The sequence below is a fragment of the Periophthalmus magnuspinnatus genome, chromosome 9 (assembly GCF_009829125.3).
Source record: "Periophthalmus magnuspinnatus isolate fPerMag1 chromosome 9, fPerMag1.2.pri, whole genome shotgun sequence".
Lineage (NCBI taxonomy): Eukaryota > Metazoa > Chordata > Actinopteri > Gobiiformes > Gobiidae > Periophthalmus > Periophthalmus magnuspinnatus.
The window spans coordinates 15,944,986-15,963,229 of NC_047134.1; the positions used below are offsets into that span (position 1 = coordinate 15,944,986).

The following is an 18,244-nucleotide window of genomic DNA, read 5'->3' on the forward strand; positions in this document are numbered from 1 at the left end:
CAGGGTTTGTGTGTTAAACAAGTGTGAATAAAAAAAATAAAAAAAAACATCACAAAAAAAAAAAAAAAAAAAATCTTCTATAAGAGCCAGGAATACATGACCACATACATTGAAAAAAATAATAAATTTCTCTTGATTTTAATGTCAATCACACATGATCTCATTTTGACTCTGGTCTGCCTCAGAGTGGGAGAATTGTCCTCTTGTCTCACTCGTGGCTATCACACTAATTCAGCCTCATTACATTATTCCAGCCATAGCCATGCGTTGTTAACTCTTGCATAAATACATAGATAAGAAAATAATTCAATTTAAGTCCAGTCTTTCTTGTTATACACTGTCGCCTTAAATCATGCATAAATGTGATAATTACCCGCAGTGGGGCAAAAGGGCCCATCACTGCCACTTTAAATCCAATAACAGCCTCGACCTGATCACTATAATTGACCATCTATCAGGGTCATCGAGGAGCACAATGCTGTTAACCACAGATTATAATTCCTCTTGATCATTGATAATTACACAAAGTCAGAGAAACCAATATTCGAGTGGAGAGACCAGCTGCCAAGCCCCGTCACCCAAGCAACAAGAAATATTTCTGAATCAGATACTGTCAAAGGCATAATCGCAAATGGCATATTCATTAATCTGGTGGGAATGTATCTGTCCTTATTGTGTGAAGTTACCATAGTTACTTGTGTCATACTGAGAGAGTATCAAGATTAAGGAGAGAAGTGAACGGCCAGCAGGGGGTGTAAAGAGCTCTACGTAGAAAGGTTCTGTTTTGAGGTTCTTCTTGCTGAAATTAGGGTTACTAATCGATGGATGCCGAGTTAGTATAAAAAGTATCAAGTAGAGTGATTTTGATCTATATCAGTAGGCCTGTCACAATAATTACGATATCGACTCATTGTTCAATACATAACAGATGGAACAGTCGTTTTTGGGGGTCAGTATTTATCGTGGAGACTTTTTCTTTGTACTAGTGGGAAATATTTGGTAAATTTTCTGTACCACGATGAGATTTGAGACACAGAATGTTTGAATTATGAACTTCTATGATGCAAACTAACTACTTAACTGTTGCATTTTTGTAATTTATGTAATGCTGTTCATATTTTTTTAACAGTTTTGTACATTTAGAATACTTTTTGGGGGATAATTCTGCTTTATGGTTTAGTTTCAATATGATCGTTATTGTCTAGCAATATATCCCACCTAAAAATGTGTTATCATGACAGGCCTATATATCAGAACCAGGCTAATTAATATTCCAAACAAATACTCAATTACAGAAATGTGTTGATTGTAAAAACACAACTTGCCCATTGAGTGAACTGCTCAGTTTTGACGAAGCCACATATGAATAGAAGCTATCATTTACTTAAAGACTAGGCAGCTTTTACATGGGTTTTATTTCTGACAGCTAAAGCTATATGATTTAATGACCTACTTTACACTTGAATACAGTCAGAATTATAGCCTCTTTTGCTTTTTATATACATTAAAATATCTAAATTGCACTTGTGTTAGCCATAGAAAAGCTGCACTGCATTATTGGTTTAATTCAGTTATAGTAATAGTATAATAGAAATGTATTAACTAACAAAGAGATTGAACTGTAAGGAATTGAACTCACTAAAAGGCACTATTACCTGAGGGAAAGGACCGTTTAGTCATGGATTCAATTTTATACCAAACATGCTGTAAATGTGTGTGTGTGCATATGCGGTACATTTAGCTGCTAATTTGTTCACATATGCCCCAAGAATTATACCACACACACCTTAATAAAATACTTGTGTAATATATTTTCAGACTGTTTGGGTCAGAGTTTAAACTTCCAGCAATGAGTCAGAGAAGTTACCCTGTGTGTATTCATCAATAAGTCACACATTTGATTTAGTGTTTGGCTTCATTCAAAAAAAGGGATTATTTTGTTCACGACTTTAAGACTTGTACTGCTTGTGTGTGTTGTGTTGTCATGGCTGCGAACTCGATTCTCCATTGACAGATTTTATAATTTAGGGAATAAAGTGTATTTTTGTACCTTCTATAAATTTAGGTTTTAAAATATAATTGCAGCTTATTGTACTCACACTTGCATATTAAAATAATGGAAGTTTTCAATAACTCACAATCACGGACCATTTTTCCCATCTTACCCTCCTGGTATTTTTCCAAAGTCATTGAGAAAATGCAGGATTTATTGAATTTTTATGGAAAGACCCATTGTCCCGTTCGCCACACCACACAATTCCGTAAAAAGCCAGAGAGCCTAGGATAACCCCTTTATGGATATTCATTTATGAGTATGCCTATGGAGAGGAGGTCCCCTTTACCACTAACACCCTAAAACATCTGGCCATGGTATCCACAGTGCACAGAAGGGCACAGCTTTCACCACTCAAAGTCTTCCCTCGTTCCTTCATAAGCACATCATAAAAGATTCCACAATTTTAACAATGCACTTTTCATTACAAAGTTGGGTGCTTGATTTCAGTAATAGCAATGACATATCTGCAACCTACTTAGAGGATTTTGAAATGGCCATGATGGAAAACGCTAATGGTTGCATGGAGTTTAAGCAGTTCTGTGTAGTGGTAGGTCGTTTTACGTAACTTAAGAGGATTACATCAACACGGAAGTTTATAATGTGTTCTCAAGTAAGACTGTTCTTTCTGTAAAAACTCCATTGTCAACCAGCAGAGGTAGAACACATCCAAAAAATACATTCTGAGAAATTGTATATACTGGTTTTAAAAAATATATGTAGATATTAAATACTTTTCATTATTATCAACTTTTCTCAATCTCTGAAACCATAACATTCAAACAAAGGCATGAGGCTGAGGTGTAGTTTATATATATATTCTTTATTTCAAAACTCTGCATTATATTGCTGAGTATTATTTACAGTGCATTATGAATTAAAAATGAATGTTATCAAAACTTACTATCAAGTTTATATTGTCATTATGTAAAAAAAAAAAAAAAGCTAAGTAAAAGCGTGAGCCGATAGCAACTCTTGAAAAAAAAAGGCAGGCACAGGAGACAGAGTGAGTAGAGATGCCGATCCTCTTGCGTCTCCTGTGTATACATATGAAGATTGCACCCACGTTCCACATTTGGGCTAAAACCCTCCGAGACTTTCTGAATGCTCCTCTCTCTTTATAGTACAACACTTAGGCAATGGACGGAGCACTTTTTTATTTATTTTCTTTTCCCAACCCTGAACATTGCTCACATCGCCGTTCCCCTGAAGCTTGAAAGCACAACATTTCTCAGCCAACCAACTCCCACTGGGACCCCAGCCCAGAGATGGAAATGCAAAAGGATATGTTTTATTGGACAGTTGCAGACAAATAAATCTAAATATGTATTTTGGTCATGTTTGTATGTGCTGCGAGTGTGTCCCGGGGGAGTGGGAATGATTATATGACATAAATAACAGTGGTGTAGCGTGGTATTAGGGTCACATGTTTACATACACGGACCCGGGTCAGGCAGAGAATAATTCAAACGCCATTTCTTTTTTTCGCCTTTGAAGTCACTGCATTGTTTTGCCGGCGTGTAGTGTGTAGAAGGCTCACTCTGCTCCGACTATTAATGAGAGCGGACTGTATACAGTCAGGTGCAGAGTTAAGCTGCTAAAGTGAGAGCACGACAGCTATAAAATATCATGTGCGATGCAGAATGGGGTCAGTGGGTTGATGAAGTTGTTTTCTTAGAATTGCATCAAATTTAAGCCAGGGAAATTGGAGCAGAGACTACAAAATTGTTGTATAAATGTACAGTTGCTGTGAAATGGTCTGTTTGTCTAAAATTACTGAATTAGTGCATCTGATTGTTAATATACCTTGAAGTTTGTGAATGCTTTAACGGTACTTGAAATATTTCGAGTGCTCCAACTTCCTCCTGTCTGAGAGGGTCTTTGAAGACAGAGCGAACTTGGAAATAAAAGTGTGGGCCCATGGCAAACTGCACTTCACAGGCTGCCTCTCCTCTCTCCTCGTGTGACAGGGAACCATGCAGCGCTGCACAATTATACATCTCTGTGTCTAATTATGTCTTTTCAAGTCCATACTATAAAAGGTTGCATGCTTTTCTCTAGTTGGGACAAGGATGGCATGAGGAGTGCCCCCCAAATCTTCCTCCCGTGGCTCTGACAGGCTCTGTCTGTGTGTCAGCAGCTCCACAGACATGTGCTTTAATGAAGGGAGCACATAGGTGCAGCCGTGACATGCCTCAAAACACAATGTGAAAGTAGAAGATTTGAGATTTTCTTTTCATCTTTTTATTTAAGGCTTTGTTGCTCACACTGAAGATGTCAGATAGTTTTACTTTAAAAAGACAACAGAAAGGTCCAGGCATATACAGATAAACATCAAAGATAAATCTTTGGTTGAATAAAGTCACATTTCTATTTTTATTTCCTCCAAAATGATTAAAAATGTGATTTGTGTTAAGATTCTTGTAGCTCTGTCTCCAGCTCTGCCATGTCTTTGCTGCAGTGGTCACAAGGGGGTAGCATTGACACAGTTGTCTGAGCCTTCAGCTGCAGCAGCAGCGGGACAAACTGCCTTTGATGTAATTGAGGTCTTAGACCTCTTAGAAAAGCATATATTGGTTTGTATGTGAAAATGTTCAGGGAACAATGGATTTCCATAAGTGGATGTAAAATGGTATTTGGAGCATCCCAGGCTCTCTAACTGCTCTCTAAACAATAAGAAAAAAGGACTGTTCAGAACGGGACGGGTAATTCAGGCACTTACAGGAAATGTAATGCAATGGAGCATTTGGATTAAATGTGTGTGCAAAAGATACAGGGCTGACTAGTGCTGGCCTCTCTCTGCGATTCATTTAAATACCACTGCAGACGTTCTGCACAGCACCGCTGCATTCTGAACAAGTGCAAACACATCTTGTAGTTAATACTGTTCTTACTTTTGGACTGTGCATATAAATAGTATGTGTCTCCAGTCTCATAAACTGCCTGCAAAGAAATATGCCTTTCACCAGATACAGATGAAGCTGCTAATTATCCATCACTGGCAGCCACACGCATTCCCCTAACAAACATTTTTGTCCATCCATCTTCTCACCATAAGAAATAGTTAAGAGCACCAGTGTGGCAGGGCCTCATAAATAAAGGTTACCTATTTACATATTCAGTTTATCATGAATATTGCATACTCTGTACATAAAAATTCAAATGCACTGTTTATGAAATATGATCATGCAGCAAATGTGGAAAGACATAGTGCACAGGCCATTCATATTTAAGATTCTGCTGTGATTAATAAAAAATAATACAGATATTAGCTCGACAGACAGGCACCTCTGCATATATTCTTTTAATTTGTGCATATATTTATCAAAGAACCTGTGTCTAGTGTAGGGGAACATCTTTTAAAAATATGTTTGTGAAGCTCAAAGCAAATTTGTGACATGCCAGTGTTGACATCAGGGTTATAGATGGATTTATGTGCCATTAAAGCGCCGACATATTCAAACTCTTACCTACTGTATCCCTAAGTCAGCCCCCCAATAATTCAGTATGAAAATAATGACAGCCATAAAACAACTATGCTTTACCGACTTGTCCCTCAGTGGTCATCTCCTCTATAGTGGGTGATTTAACATGGGCGGCCATATAAGTAAAAATAATGTTGCTCTGGACTGACACTAGCAATCTGTATAGGAAAGGATGTGCAAGAACTGTGCAAAGGTTTTAGTGGGGCATGAAACATACTGCCGAAAGTGTGTTCAAATGTACTTTGCTGTTTTTTTATTGTTACTTAAATGAATAGAAATTTTGAGAAAAATAAATGTATATGGAATTATGAAATGTAAAGATTCAGCAGGTTTAGATTATTAACCATTTTAAAAAATACAGACCAAAAGCCCTTAACTTCACCAACTAACAGAACAGTTTTATAATGAGGTATTGTGGCTCAATAAGATACGAATTTACCCATGAAAAGTTGGATATCTTGGCATTATTTCTTATCACTGTAATGTTGTGCTCTCCGTGTGCTTCTAGTTTTAGTTAAATTTTTTTCTTCTTTTTTTACTGTATTTTGGGAAACCAAGTCAATATCCAAATGACCAATTTGTGGTTATTGTTTGTGGTCCATTTCTCCAGGCTTGTTTCTGACTGGGACTGTAAGTTCACTTGCTTCTACGTTTATTGCAGAGAATAAATATCTGAGGAGATTTGTATTAAGGAGAAAATAAATACACTGATAGAAAATCAGTGGGGCTGGTCTTTTAAATGGCACTTAAAGGAATAATAGCATCATACCAAGGAAAACAGTGTGCAGCAAGTGTCTCATCTCTTCTCATGAACTAGTTAACCTGAAAGAATACCATCTACAAATGTGTTTCGCCAAAAGCAAATTACCTCGGTTTTGTGGAGGGGAACTAATCTGTCCAAGCATGACACTGGACAGGAAGGGCCTCTTACTGTTATTATGATGTGTCGGCTCGTGTTAGATGGAGGGCCTTGATGGCCGCATCAGGACCAAGCATCAAAGCCTCTCTACCATGACAGCACTCTGATGGATGCTGCTGGTGGAGGCCCACAGAAGATGGAGGTTAGGAGACTGGTGATGAGGAGGCACAAGGAGGGAGATAGGGGGAGACAATAGTAAATACTACAAACATAGCACATTAGCAGTAGAAGCAGAGCCACAGCTAATATTAGTATGCGCGATAAAGCTCTCTGTTAGACAGGCCATCTCAGAGACAAAATAAAAGGTGATCTTGGGTGAATTTTTTTAGGTATTCATAAATGTTTATATTCAAAGCATATTGCTTATATACTCAAAGCCTTTTATGCTTGTGATAATTATGTTAATGGCCACATTGTTAATACAATGTCTAGTGTTTTTGTTCTAGGCTCTAACATGTGTCATGTGATTCTCCTGAGACTGAAGGAAGTGACCAATTGAAACATGTCAAGGTATAAAAATAAACGACTGACAATATAAAAATTAACTTATGATAATATGATAATCAATCCAAAATAGTGTGTGAAAGACCAAAGGAACCTGTTTGGATTGTTATAGAGCCAGGCGACTGGCAGTTTCCTAAAACATCTTGTGTTTAGTCAGCTAGTACCTTTCTTGACAATGTTTATGTATGTATGGTCTTATGGCTTATAATGCTACTATTCTTAGACGGCCATATTTTACTAAAAATTTCATTTTATATCATGCTGATGCGCACACAAGTTTTTACTATTTGTGCTGCATTGAACAAATTCCAGTAGAATAATCTCTTGTCACCTGACACTTGTTGGTGCATCATGTGTTGATGCAGAGTCTTTTACACTAAGTCCACACTCTGTTTCCCCACATCAGCACTTTGCAATTTGATTTTAGCCTTGGAAGTGAAGGTTTGGGAGGCCAATCTGCAGTCACCAGAAGTCGGTCCCTTGTGTCCCAGAAGAGTGTGTGGTTATTTGGAGCGTTGTGTGGAGAGGCTACGCTCCTCCTTGGCCTGGTGAAGACTCGCACAGCAGGACAGGTGTTGGGAGCTCCACACAGGGGAGTCTCTCAGGCTGCAGAGGCTGGCCCCACATCCATCTCTGTACCTGGGGAGATGAATGGAAAAGTGTGACCCAAACAGTCCAGCATCAGAGCCATAGCAGCAGTGTGTTGGAACAATGGGGAGCAGCTAGGATTTCCCATATCATTACTAAAAATGAGACACACGTCGCAATTAATTCTGCCCCTAAATGAATGTCTTGGGCTCACAGCGTACCTCTCTGTGGCCATAGAAATAGATTAATAGCAGAGAATAAGGGAATTATTCTGTAGCATGCGCTGATATAAAAATGGGCTTCATTTCGGGCTCATTTCTCGATCAACATTTTTTTTTGTCATCTCGCAAACCCGACTTTTTTCACCCTTTATTGTATAAAATGGTGTGATCTTTCCACTGCCCTTTGTCTTGGAAGAAAAATTAATTCTCATTTGCATTACGACGTCTAAATGTCAGCCACCGATATTTTGTTAGACATTAGTAAAGCTGGCAGCAAGAGGCGCTGGATAATTGCACCCGGGCTAGCACAGGGATTTACATAATTTCAGATAGCAATTAAAGAATCCTTGGGAATTTTCTTGCTGGCCTCTCTCTCCAGCTCACTTCAGCACTCAGTACAAAAGGCGCATTCGTTTACATTAAGCGCCGTGCTCCTCGCTGTTCATTTGCATGAAATTAAAGGTTTTCATGATCTCGAACAGCGGGGTAACATTTAAAATGCTGTTTTAAAGCCCTCACCTTGGAATAATGAAACGCTTCTATTTTTTTAGTGGAGGCAGTGGGAGTTCATTGACTGCCTGTCCACAGCAAAACTTTCTAATCTTCTGTTCACACAGACTTTAGAGCACTAAAATGCCTTCCATTTATTAAAATTCAACTACTTTTAAGACTTGTCAAGGCTGACTCATCTTAGTGTGTCCGCCATCTTGGACCAATTCTTTTTCAGTCAGGGTTGAGGTTGAGAAACCATTCTGTCTCATAACTGTGTTGCAGGATACGTATATGACTGAGCTGTGAAAAGCACTTGCAGTACACCTGAACTCTATATCGATCACTCATTTCACTTTCGCTAATCTAAACTCTTTATTTAACTCTGTGGATTTACGTTTTTCACTGTCTTCATTTTTGCACACTTCTTTTGCGTTCAGATATAGCACAGCCTTGTGTACGGTGGATAATTGGTTCCCTGTGGGTCCCAGTCTTCTCAATGTTCTCTGCCTTCTTGATTAGAATGTGCATTAACAGACTTTAGGTCTGATAATCAGTGCTAGTGTGAAGGCAAATTTAAAAACAACATCTGCATACAACCATTGTTGTAGAACATTTTTTGGTGCTGTCTGGATGACATAATGGTCACAGCAAAGATAATGTGGATTAGTTTAGCATGCTCAGGGGACAGAGGTGTGAGGCTACTCTTGTATTCTGTTCCATTTCAAGCACTTTTCCTCCAGTTAGCGTTTAGCATTCTCAGCTTGTATTAAGTTGTATTTGTATTTTACTTTTTAATTTTTTTGTTATGCTGAAAATAGTAGAGGAAGGAAATTAAGAGAAAACACTGTAGTCTCTCACTTTAAATGTGCTAAAATGTAGTCTGGCCAGTCATGTGTTAGTATTTATGGTTGATCAGTGTTTGTGACTTTCTCTCACCTCTCAAGTTAGATGAGCATTGATCTGCTTTTAGTGTTTCCTATAGATTTTGTTGAGAATATGGTGGCATAGTGTTTGTTGAATAATTCTGTCCCATGCATTTTGTGGTGTAGACTGTAATGTCAGTTGTTGCCTTTATATGATATTCAAGCTGTCCTTTTCAAGCAGTATATGGGTACTTGACATGACACTCATTTTTTATCACTTTAAATTACTTTTTAAATAACATTTTTCTTCCTCCAAAACTCAACTGTACACAAATGTATATTCTATAAATTTCAGTTTTACTATGAAGTTCCGTTTCATTTCAAAAACCACTAAAATGTTCTGCTGTGCGACTGTGACACTTTTCTACAGTCTCTTGTGTCGGAGATAGTTCATAAAGATGTTGGCATAAAGGGATTCATGTACATTATTTAACAAAATGATACCTTTATATAAGCAGTTTCACGCTGTAATCCAAAGGGTGTCCTGTGGTGTGGCAGGAAAAATCACACATTTAAAAAGACAGTTACACAAAACCAGAAGAAACTCATGTGACATACACACAGCAGGACGAGCTCTGGGGTTAAGGGATTTAGGTCAAAAGAAATAATTGTCATTTTCTGAATTTCCTGACAAAAATATGATTCTAATGGTTAAAAAGATGGGACAGTTACATAATTATTAAACTAGCACTATAGACATGTTAAGTCATTTATTTGAATTTTTTGACACAGTAAATTTGTAGTGGAAAGTCACTGCGGGGCTTGTTAAAATGTCTCAAATTAAAAGAGTTGCACAAAAAAAGGTCGTGAAAAAGGGTTCTTTACATTTTTTGTAGAATTAATTTGAAATACCCATAAAAGCCTCTATATGTGTGTGCCAATAGAGTTAGCAACAAACTATGATTTTGTTAAGCTAATATAATCCAGCTTGTTTATAGAACATGCACTATGGGGTGGGGGGCATCATAGTTTCCTTTATTAATAAAACACAGCGCTTTTTAAATCTCAGAACAATATGTAAAACTTTTATAATCTTATAATATTTGTTTTTGACAATAAGCTTGAAATCCCACGGCTCATCAGGACAATACCCTTCACACTTCCTCCTTGATTCCTCCTCTGCTCTTAAAGACATCACAGAACATTTTCACTCCCGTCGTCCAGCCGCCCCGAAATAAATGGTGACAGTAACTCAATATGAAGTGAAATAGCTGAGAAAGCCTTGAGTTCACTTGCGCTGACAGTGCTGTTTAATTCCGTCTCGTGCCAGCCTGACATTTCTGCTGCCACTAAATATTAAACATGTGTACCCCTTTCATTTGCATCTGGTAATGAGGTGGAGAGACGCTGCCCGGCTTGGTCAAGTAGCTCTGCGGTAGGCTAGGCTAGCTCTCCTATACTCTGCACTTATGTGTGTAGAAATGAATGAGGGACCCATATTTGTGCAGTTGGTGAATGGATAAAGAACATTATGAAATAGATTGTTTATTGTTTGTGCTGTCACTGATTGGCCTGAGAATACTGATTTAAATGCACAGATCATTATGTAGAAACCAGCTTTTATGTTTGAAGTTGCTACATTGGATATGTCATTCATTGTCAAACATTAAGATGAATGTTGTTTTGAAAATGTGCAAAATTTGAATAGCGAGTATATGTTATAAACTGCTAAATAAGGATACAAGTGATGTTTCTGCACTTTTGTTTGTTTTATATTTGTCTGGTGCATAAAGGAGACATATCCTTTTGGGGGTATTTAGTATTAAATTATAACATCCGTAGATCCTTATTGTTACATTTTGTTCATTGTAAACCCTTGTATTGATCCAAAACAATTTAATATCAAAAGGGCCTTCCCTTTATAGTGGCATTTCAGTTTTTACAGGGCATTATTGAACCCTATGTATGACCTGGTATCTGAATCTTTTTGAATTATTGCATTATTGTAAGTCATAGACTGTATATATAAATGGACATAGCTAACTTGCTAGCTGCGCCGTTCCAAACAGGAAATGAGCATGAGCGCACACCAGGCTCTTAACCACTTTACATTGAAAAAATGTTGTCCCTCTCTCTGTAACTGCTGCAGTGAGCCTCGTCATTTGGTCTTAAAATGTTCATATTAACCCACTCTACATGATCCTGTTTTTATTTTACTACTGTGTCCGTAAATCAAGTTATGAACATTAATAACAGACAAATCAGGGGCCTTCTTTCCCAAAGGTTGCTCCCGCTAGAATTAACAACAGGTTTGATTGACAGCATTGCTAAGGACCTGCACCCGCTCAGCACTAAACCAGAGGTGTGGGAGGCAAGAGGCGTTACCTTCAGCAGCCTCGCTCTGGATTGGCTCTTTGGTCCCGATGATACCCACGGTCAGAATTCCAAATATGGAACTCGGCTCCAAATTCTCCCCTGTAACTGCTAACCTCGATGAGCTTCATTTGTCTGGAGCTGAATGCTATGGGTGATGCCACACTCCCTTAGTCTACTCCTTTATACAGTTTGTGTGTAAGAACAGAGCTGTGGGTGGGGATGGGGGCAGGTGAAAACAGGAATTTTCTAAGCAATCAAGCCTCAAATTCAGGACATTACTCAAACATTTATGAATCAATCCAAGTACAACATTGTGAGAGTTAGTAATTGGGGGAACACATGGATAAAAGCCTATAAAAGTCAAAGTTACATGGCCCCTTTAAACCTCAACTAACAAATTTAAAGACATATTGTGGGACATTTCTGTTAGATTGACATAATATTGTCTGAATGCCATTATCGGAATACTCCAGGAACATATTAGGATTTTTTGTCAATAATGCTCACCCCTCCTCAGAAGCATATAATTAAAGTAAAGTAAATAAATAAATAACATATGGGCGCACAGTGCTGTTGCATATATACATGGGGATAAACCAGCAGAAACATTTGGAGCAAAAGGCAGATTGTATGCGATTATGGACTCAGCAGACAAACAGTGGGGGATGGGCCCTGTGAAGGATAGATCACCCTTGGATGTGAATCTCCAGTCGGAAAATGACCCCAGCTCTGGAAGCGGTGTCTTTGGCTCGCTCTGACATTTCTCACTGAATCTTTTAAGATGCATCCCCTCACTGCAAAATGCATTAAGAGGGAGAAGAGAAACACAGCCCACGAGAGGCACAAGAGGAGAGGGTTAAATGTGGTCGCTCTAAATGTCATCACATCTTCATAATGCAATATATATTCATGATGTGGCAGTCCAGGAGGCCGGGCGTCATAGCTGAGGTCTGTAATTCAAATGTTTTACCCCAATTCTCATTCGGCCGACACAATTCTGAGCAGACGCTAGAGACCGAGATGTGCAGCTGTTTTTCATCTGGCTACATCAGAAATGGTGAGGTGGAGGGTGAAGAAGATTTGGCGTTTACTTGCATTAAGATAGACCTGTACTTATGGGTAATGGTATGAATGTTTAGAGGTCTGAGACTTCTCCATTGAGCAAGCCTTTGAGAATGTATATACAGACAGCTACTACAGACCATTAGTCACCCTATGAAAACAGACTGAATAGAGGCCATTCATTATTGATTGATTGACAAAATAACATGTATAAATTACTTATATTTCATACAAATTCTTCTTGGAACTCATACAATCACTACCATTTATTGAGGATAACATTAACTATTCAACGTCTTATTCTATATTTTTATTTTTGTAATGTCTGTCCAGAATTAAAAATGCCATCAAGTCAATATTGCTAGAAAATATTTGAGTAAATCTTGACTAGAGTGAAAAAACACTTGTTAACTTAATGTCTTATTATTACAGTATAACCTTTTGTCGAGTGAATATTCTGCAAAAGCATTTTAAAAACCCCATAGCTCAATAGCATTAATTTCCCTTTCCCTTTTGTCTCCACGTTTGACTGTAGATCCTGTTCTTCAGAGGAGCCGTGTCTGTGATGTTCTCAAATGAAAGAACGCTATTCTTTTTCCTCTGTCAAACTCCTATGACAGTGTATCACCATAACAACTTTGAAAAGCAACCAATACTCCTCTGAAAAAATACTCAATTTACATGTGTGACTTTTGAGAGGCAGACTTTTTTCTTTTATTTTTCGCACAAAGGAGATGTTACTGGTGTCATTTCATTCTTCAGGTATCTCGGCAACAGTTCAAGTTTGGAGGCACCCTGTCTCCCTATGTGCTTGTATTGCTTTCATAATATGTATCAGATATGCCACAGGAAATCAAACTGAGATCAAACCCCGCGCTGAAACAGGGGAACATCAAAGAGCGTACAGTAGAAAGATGGCTGCTTGAAGTTGGAGAAGTCAGTATTTCTTGTTAATTCTTGTGTAAGAAGCTGTTTAGCGCTTACAGTGAAGAGATTGTGTCCAGTCTAGTGGGAGTGTATGTCCTGGGGTTTAGTGTTGTGAGCTTGTCATGTCCACGTCAGCGGCACTTATCGCCTTGTGTGGGAGCGCCCAGACGTTTCCCAGGCATTTAGCTGCCTGTTTGTCTTCTCTTGATTTCCCCTCCAAATCTGTCACATATAGTCTTCACCTGACACCTCACACACGCCGTTACTGGCTCAAACACTGTCAAAACACACAAGCTGAATAAAAGCATGGCAGCAAAGAGCACGGTACACACCAGCGTAAATGATGGCCTGAGGAGAAGTAGTTGTTTCAGATTGAACTGAGATGGTAATGTGTTTACTTTGCCTCCAACTATGGGCTTTAGGCGGGACCTGGTAGAGCCTTGCCTTGAAAACATGCTAATGTCAGTTTCTTAACACTGCTCTTTTGTCCCAAATATGAATCAACAGTTCATTTACTTTTACAGGAAGGACATACAGGCCACACTCATATTAAATACAGTTTTCTTTAGCACCATAACAAATCATTACATTGACAAATAAGGTGGACATCAATAGTACTAATGGTGGTTTATGGTAAAAAGGTTTGAAACTACTTTAGTACTTCAGGATAAACAAGCAACATTTTTGAAAAGATGGTTTGTGGTTTAAGTTTTATTTGACCAAAATCATTGTGTTTACTGTACAATATTATACAGTATCACATTTTGTCATACACTCATGCCAACCAGGGCATTTATTTAGAATTTTTTGGCAAGAAATAAGATATAAAAAGACGGTAATAAGTAATAATAAAATGTGTGTAGAATTTGTTTACGGCTGTTTTAGGCTCAAAATGACCCAGAGTGATACTGTATGTAGGTTATAAGTAAACTGCATGAGCACAATGTGTGTGTGCTATTCTTTATCAACATGCTGTGAGCCAAGCAAGAAAAGTGAACAGTTTGCGTTCACACGTTTGCTTTTACAGTTCCTAACATGATCAAGTGCTGCTTTATTCTGTTCACACATTACGTCAATAACCCTGAGTTCTCACATCACTTCCACTTTCTCTGTCCTTCTCAAGCGCTGGCGACAAAACAATGCACTTAACATCGAAGGCCTGGCATAGAATCCAGTACTTTGTCTTTGGCACATTTTTCTATCCTGTGCCTTCTCCTCTCCTGCTGAAAATCCTTCTATTATTTCAATAAGCTCTTGGTTTTAATACATTATTGATCCTAAAGGTTGAACTATGGGCCTTTGCATTACCAAGATCCACAAAGCCCATCATGCCATGACACTCATGTACTTGTGAAAAATTATACCAATTATAATATCAACCAACAAATAGCTCAAAAGGCAATCAATTGTCAAATTGGAAAGCATTTTGTCCCACAATGCTATCGGCTTTGTGGTTACGCAGAAGGAGGGGGCGTGGGATGTTTTATAGCCTGCAAATACTTATTTCTGTACTGCTTATTACTATTCTCATGTTCATGTTTGAAGCAGGTCATACATGAGGCCGGGTGCACCATGTGTTTCAGTAAGACAACAGTGTTTAGCATTGATTAGCTTACACTGTCATGTGCACTTAAAAGCCTGCACTAAAGCAGTGAGTTATGATTAGTATACTCCAGCAGTGCATTACCATGGGATATATTCATTTTAATTCTGTAAATGCCACAAAGAAAAGGGTGCAGGGGAGGAAGTGCTACAGGGTCAAGTGCGAGGAATGTCTTTGACAGAGGCTGCCTGGCTGTGTTTCCATATCACAGCGTCCCATCATGCAGTGCCCTCATGTAGGCACCTTTAACTCAAGGCTCGTAAATGCTCATCTCAAGCGTCTGGGGACTACAGGCATTTACTCTGCTTGTGTAGGAGAACGCAAAAAAATGTTATAATCTGCTCCCAGTAAGAGCAACACTACGGGTGTTGGAAGAAACTACAATTAAGGTCACCTTTATTGGTTCCAATCTAAATCATTGGGGTGACATCTAAATGACATTTTAATGAAATTTTTCGACAGGTTATTTTGAATTGTTTCCTAAAAGATGCTGTAGGTTGAGCGGTAGAGAATTGCATGTGTCTTTGGAGGGGGCGACTGGTGGCTTGACGGGCGAACCAAATCTGAGGCAAATAAATGAAGTGTAGATGGTAATACAGAGTGTTATAGCAGAGAGTGACAAGCCCGTTCCTCCCATGAAGCAGCTGAGCTGGCATTAAACAGACAAGACATCCGTTCAGTCAGTTATCAGGCAGGAATAATGAAGGAACAGGCCAGCGGACCAGGACCAGTCACCCAAGTCAGCCAAGTGGAGAATTTAATTTCAGGCAGGTTTCTCTGCATCCGAGCATTTCCCCATCGGGCGTCCACTGAGCCTGGACAACTCTGTGCACTTAACTCCGACTGTGTCTCGTACTGACAGAGATGCATGAGGATGGCTTTGGAGAGGAGCAGAGAGAGCCAGCCCAAAGTTCAGGTAGTGCTCTGAAACCACTGAGTGTGTAGTGACACGAGTGTATAAAAGCGTAATAACTGAACTCAATTAAAGAATTCCATGTCAAGACCAATGGGTCTTTTACAAAGTCACACCAAAACCATCATAGCAATGTTATTGTAGAAATCATTGAAGCAAATCATCTGCTCTCAAGCCTGTGGGGATTTTGACGCTTTGACACTCAAGTCAGTACACTGTGTGTTTGTGGCCCTCTGTGGCTGAATTTACACACTTTCCACATGTATATTTGTGTTCTGTTAAAGCTGTTAAACTACCATCAAATATTTGTAACATTCAAGCTTATGATGTATTACAACTGGATGCATTATATCTATACTGATAGTTCAAAATCTACATTTACTGTCTTTGTCAAAATGAAAGAATGAAAAATGAAAAAGGCTAATATTTGGGTGTACCCTGCCTAAGGCCTAGCGCTGATGGCCACCCACCACTAACAGGAATTTGGGATTTGAATGTGATATTGGCAGCTAAAAGATCTGATTTTAGTGAAGAAAATGGGTGACAGTGTGTGTACTGACGGTAGCTCCCGTCCTGTTTGATCATCTGGGCTCCTATCTGTGTGATGTCAGGTTAAATGTAATCTCAGCCAACACTGAGTCTTTGATAAACGCTCCTCTAATCTGGGATCGTGCTTGGCTTTGGAAAGACTGTGGATAACATTATCGCCTCTTTCATACAGCCAATATTTCATCACATTGTGAGGATAAGGAAACTGCTCTGGCAAATATTGATCCTATCACAGACAAAATACCACCGGATTAAGGAAGCTGCTCTGATTTGTACTATTAGGAGTTATTAGACTTGTAAAAAGAAAGAGACAGGAAGCCGTCTGTGCTGTGAATGTGTTAAAATACTTTGAAGCCAAGTGGAAAACACAGCCAAGTGTTTGTGACTTTCTGTAACATAGTATATGTGAAACCTAAATGTTTTACAGTAGAAGTGGTGCTAGTGCAGGTGCAAGGCTGACTTCACACCAACACTGACCACTCAGTTGGAAGCAAAAACAGCGCTGGCGGCGGCGAGGACCTGCCCAGAGTTCAGCTCCTTTAAGCGAAAAGAATTGCTGAGGTGCACGCTCCATTAAAAGCCAGTATTTAATACAATAATCATTCAATTAAGAAGCCCTTGTAGCAGCTGCCACCAATGATTTGGTTCAGCTTATTTGTGGTATGAGGATAGACTGTGAGATCAACAGCTCCACATTTTATATTTAAGAATTATAGCCTATTCAAGGAACGCAAGCCAGTGTAGTGTTTGTGCTGATCCCAAGCATAGACAAAAGAGAGGTGCTTGAATTAAAGTGTCCTGGGCCAGTATTATACAGCTCTGGAAGGGAAAAGACAATAGCAAAAAAGAGATGTATCTTTTGCAATTCTAAAATATCAACTTGTATGGGACAAAATGACGCTATACCTAAATATGTCCATTAATGTCTGTATGCAGTATTACCAAATACTGTACATACATGTAACTGAACAGATTTCTACAAAATACACGCTTTGAAAATATCTCCACAGGATGCAGGGCTTTGTATGTGTTTACAGAGGCAACTGTCGCAAAGCACATGAATAATTTACAGTAGGAAGATAAATACATAAAGAATAAGTTCGATAAACAATAGAATTTTACAGTGACTAACCAAATGGCCTTCCAAACCTGATGCGTTGGACATGATTGGGTTTGCATGCAGGGCCCATTCCTCATTACAGAAAGACGCCTTTGTATTTTTATCTTGTCCGACGCCTTTTGAGCAAAGGAGCACATTAAGTCGAGTCTTTGTTTTATTGTGTTCAGCAAATTAATAAATGGGGAGCACAGTGGGAAAAAATAGATATGAAAATGTGTACTTTGCATTATTGAAAAGCCCATCCACTAAAGGTTACTACCAGCAGCTATTGTGGTACAATCTGTGAAATGTAATTAGGGAGTGTGAGAGAGAGGAGAGCAGATAAAGCTGCCTCTGCCATTATGGACTCCTTCATAACATTTGGCTTCTTCTTCCCCTGAAACTTATTCTCTCTGAACTAATTTTGCATGACTTATTGCATTTCTGCTCCAGCTATCGCGTGAATTAAACCCACCTTTTCAATACGACACGTTTGCAGATTACATTTCGGACATGCATAAATTCTATATATTTTGATTTATTAATTCAAAACCACACCAAAGTCCCAGCATTATCTACAATTGTTATAT

At 38.7% G+C, this 18,244-nt stretch overlaps 1 protein-coding gene across 1 annotated transcript in view; it reads right to left on the reverse strand.

Annotated features, from left to right (window-relative positions):
• Positions 1 to 389: 389 nt before the first annotated feature.
• The window catches only part of gapvd1 (GTPase activating protein and VPS9 domains 1), a 227,208-nt gene continuing 209,353 nt past the window's right edge, over positions 390 to 18,244 (reverse strand). Inside the window, exon 10 of the mRNA XM_055224509.1 lies at positions 390 to 399. The gene's annotated coding sequence lies outside the window, so the exon portion shown is untranslated. The remainder of the gene's footprint in view (positions 400 to 18,244) is intronic.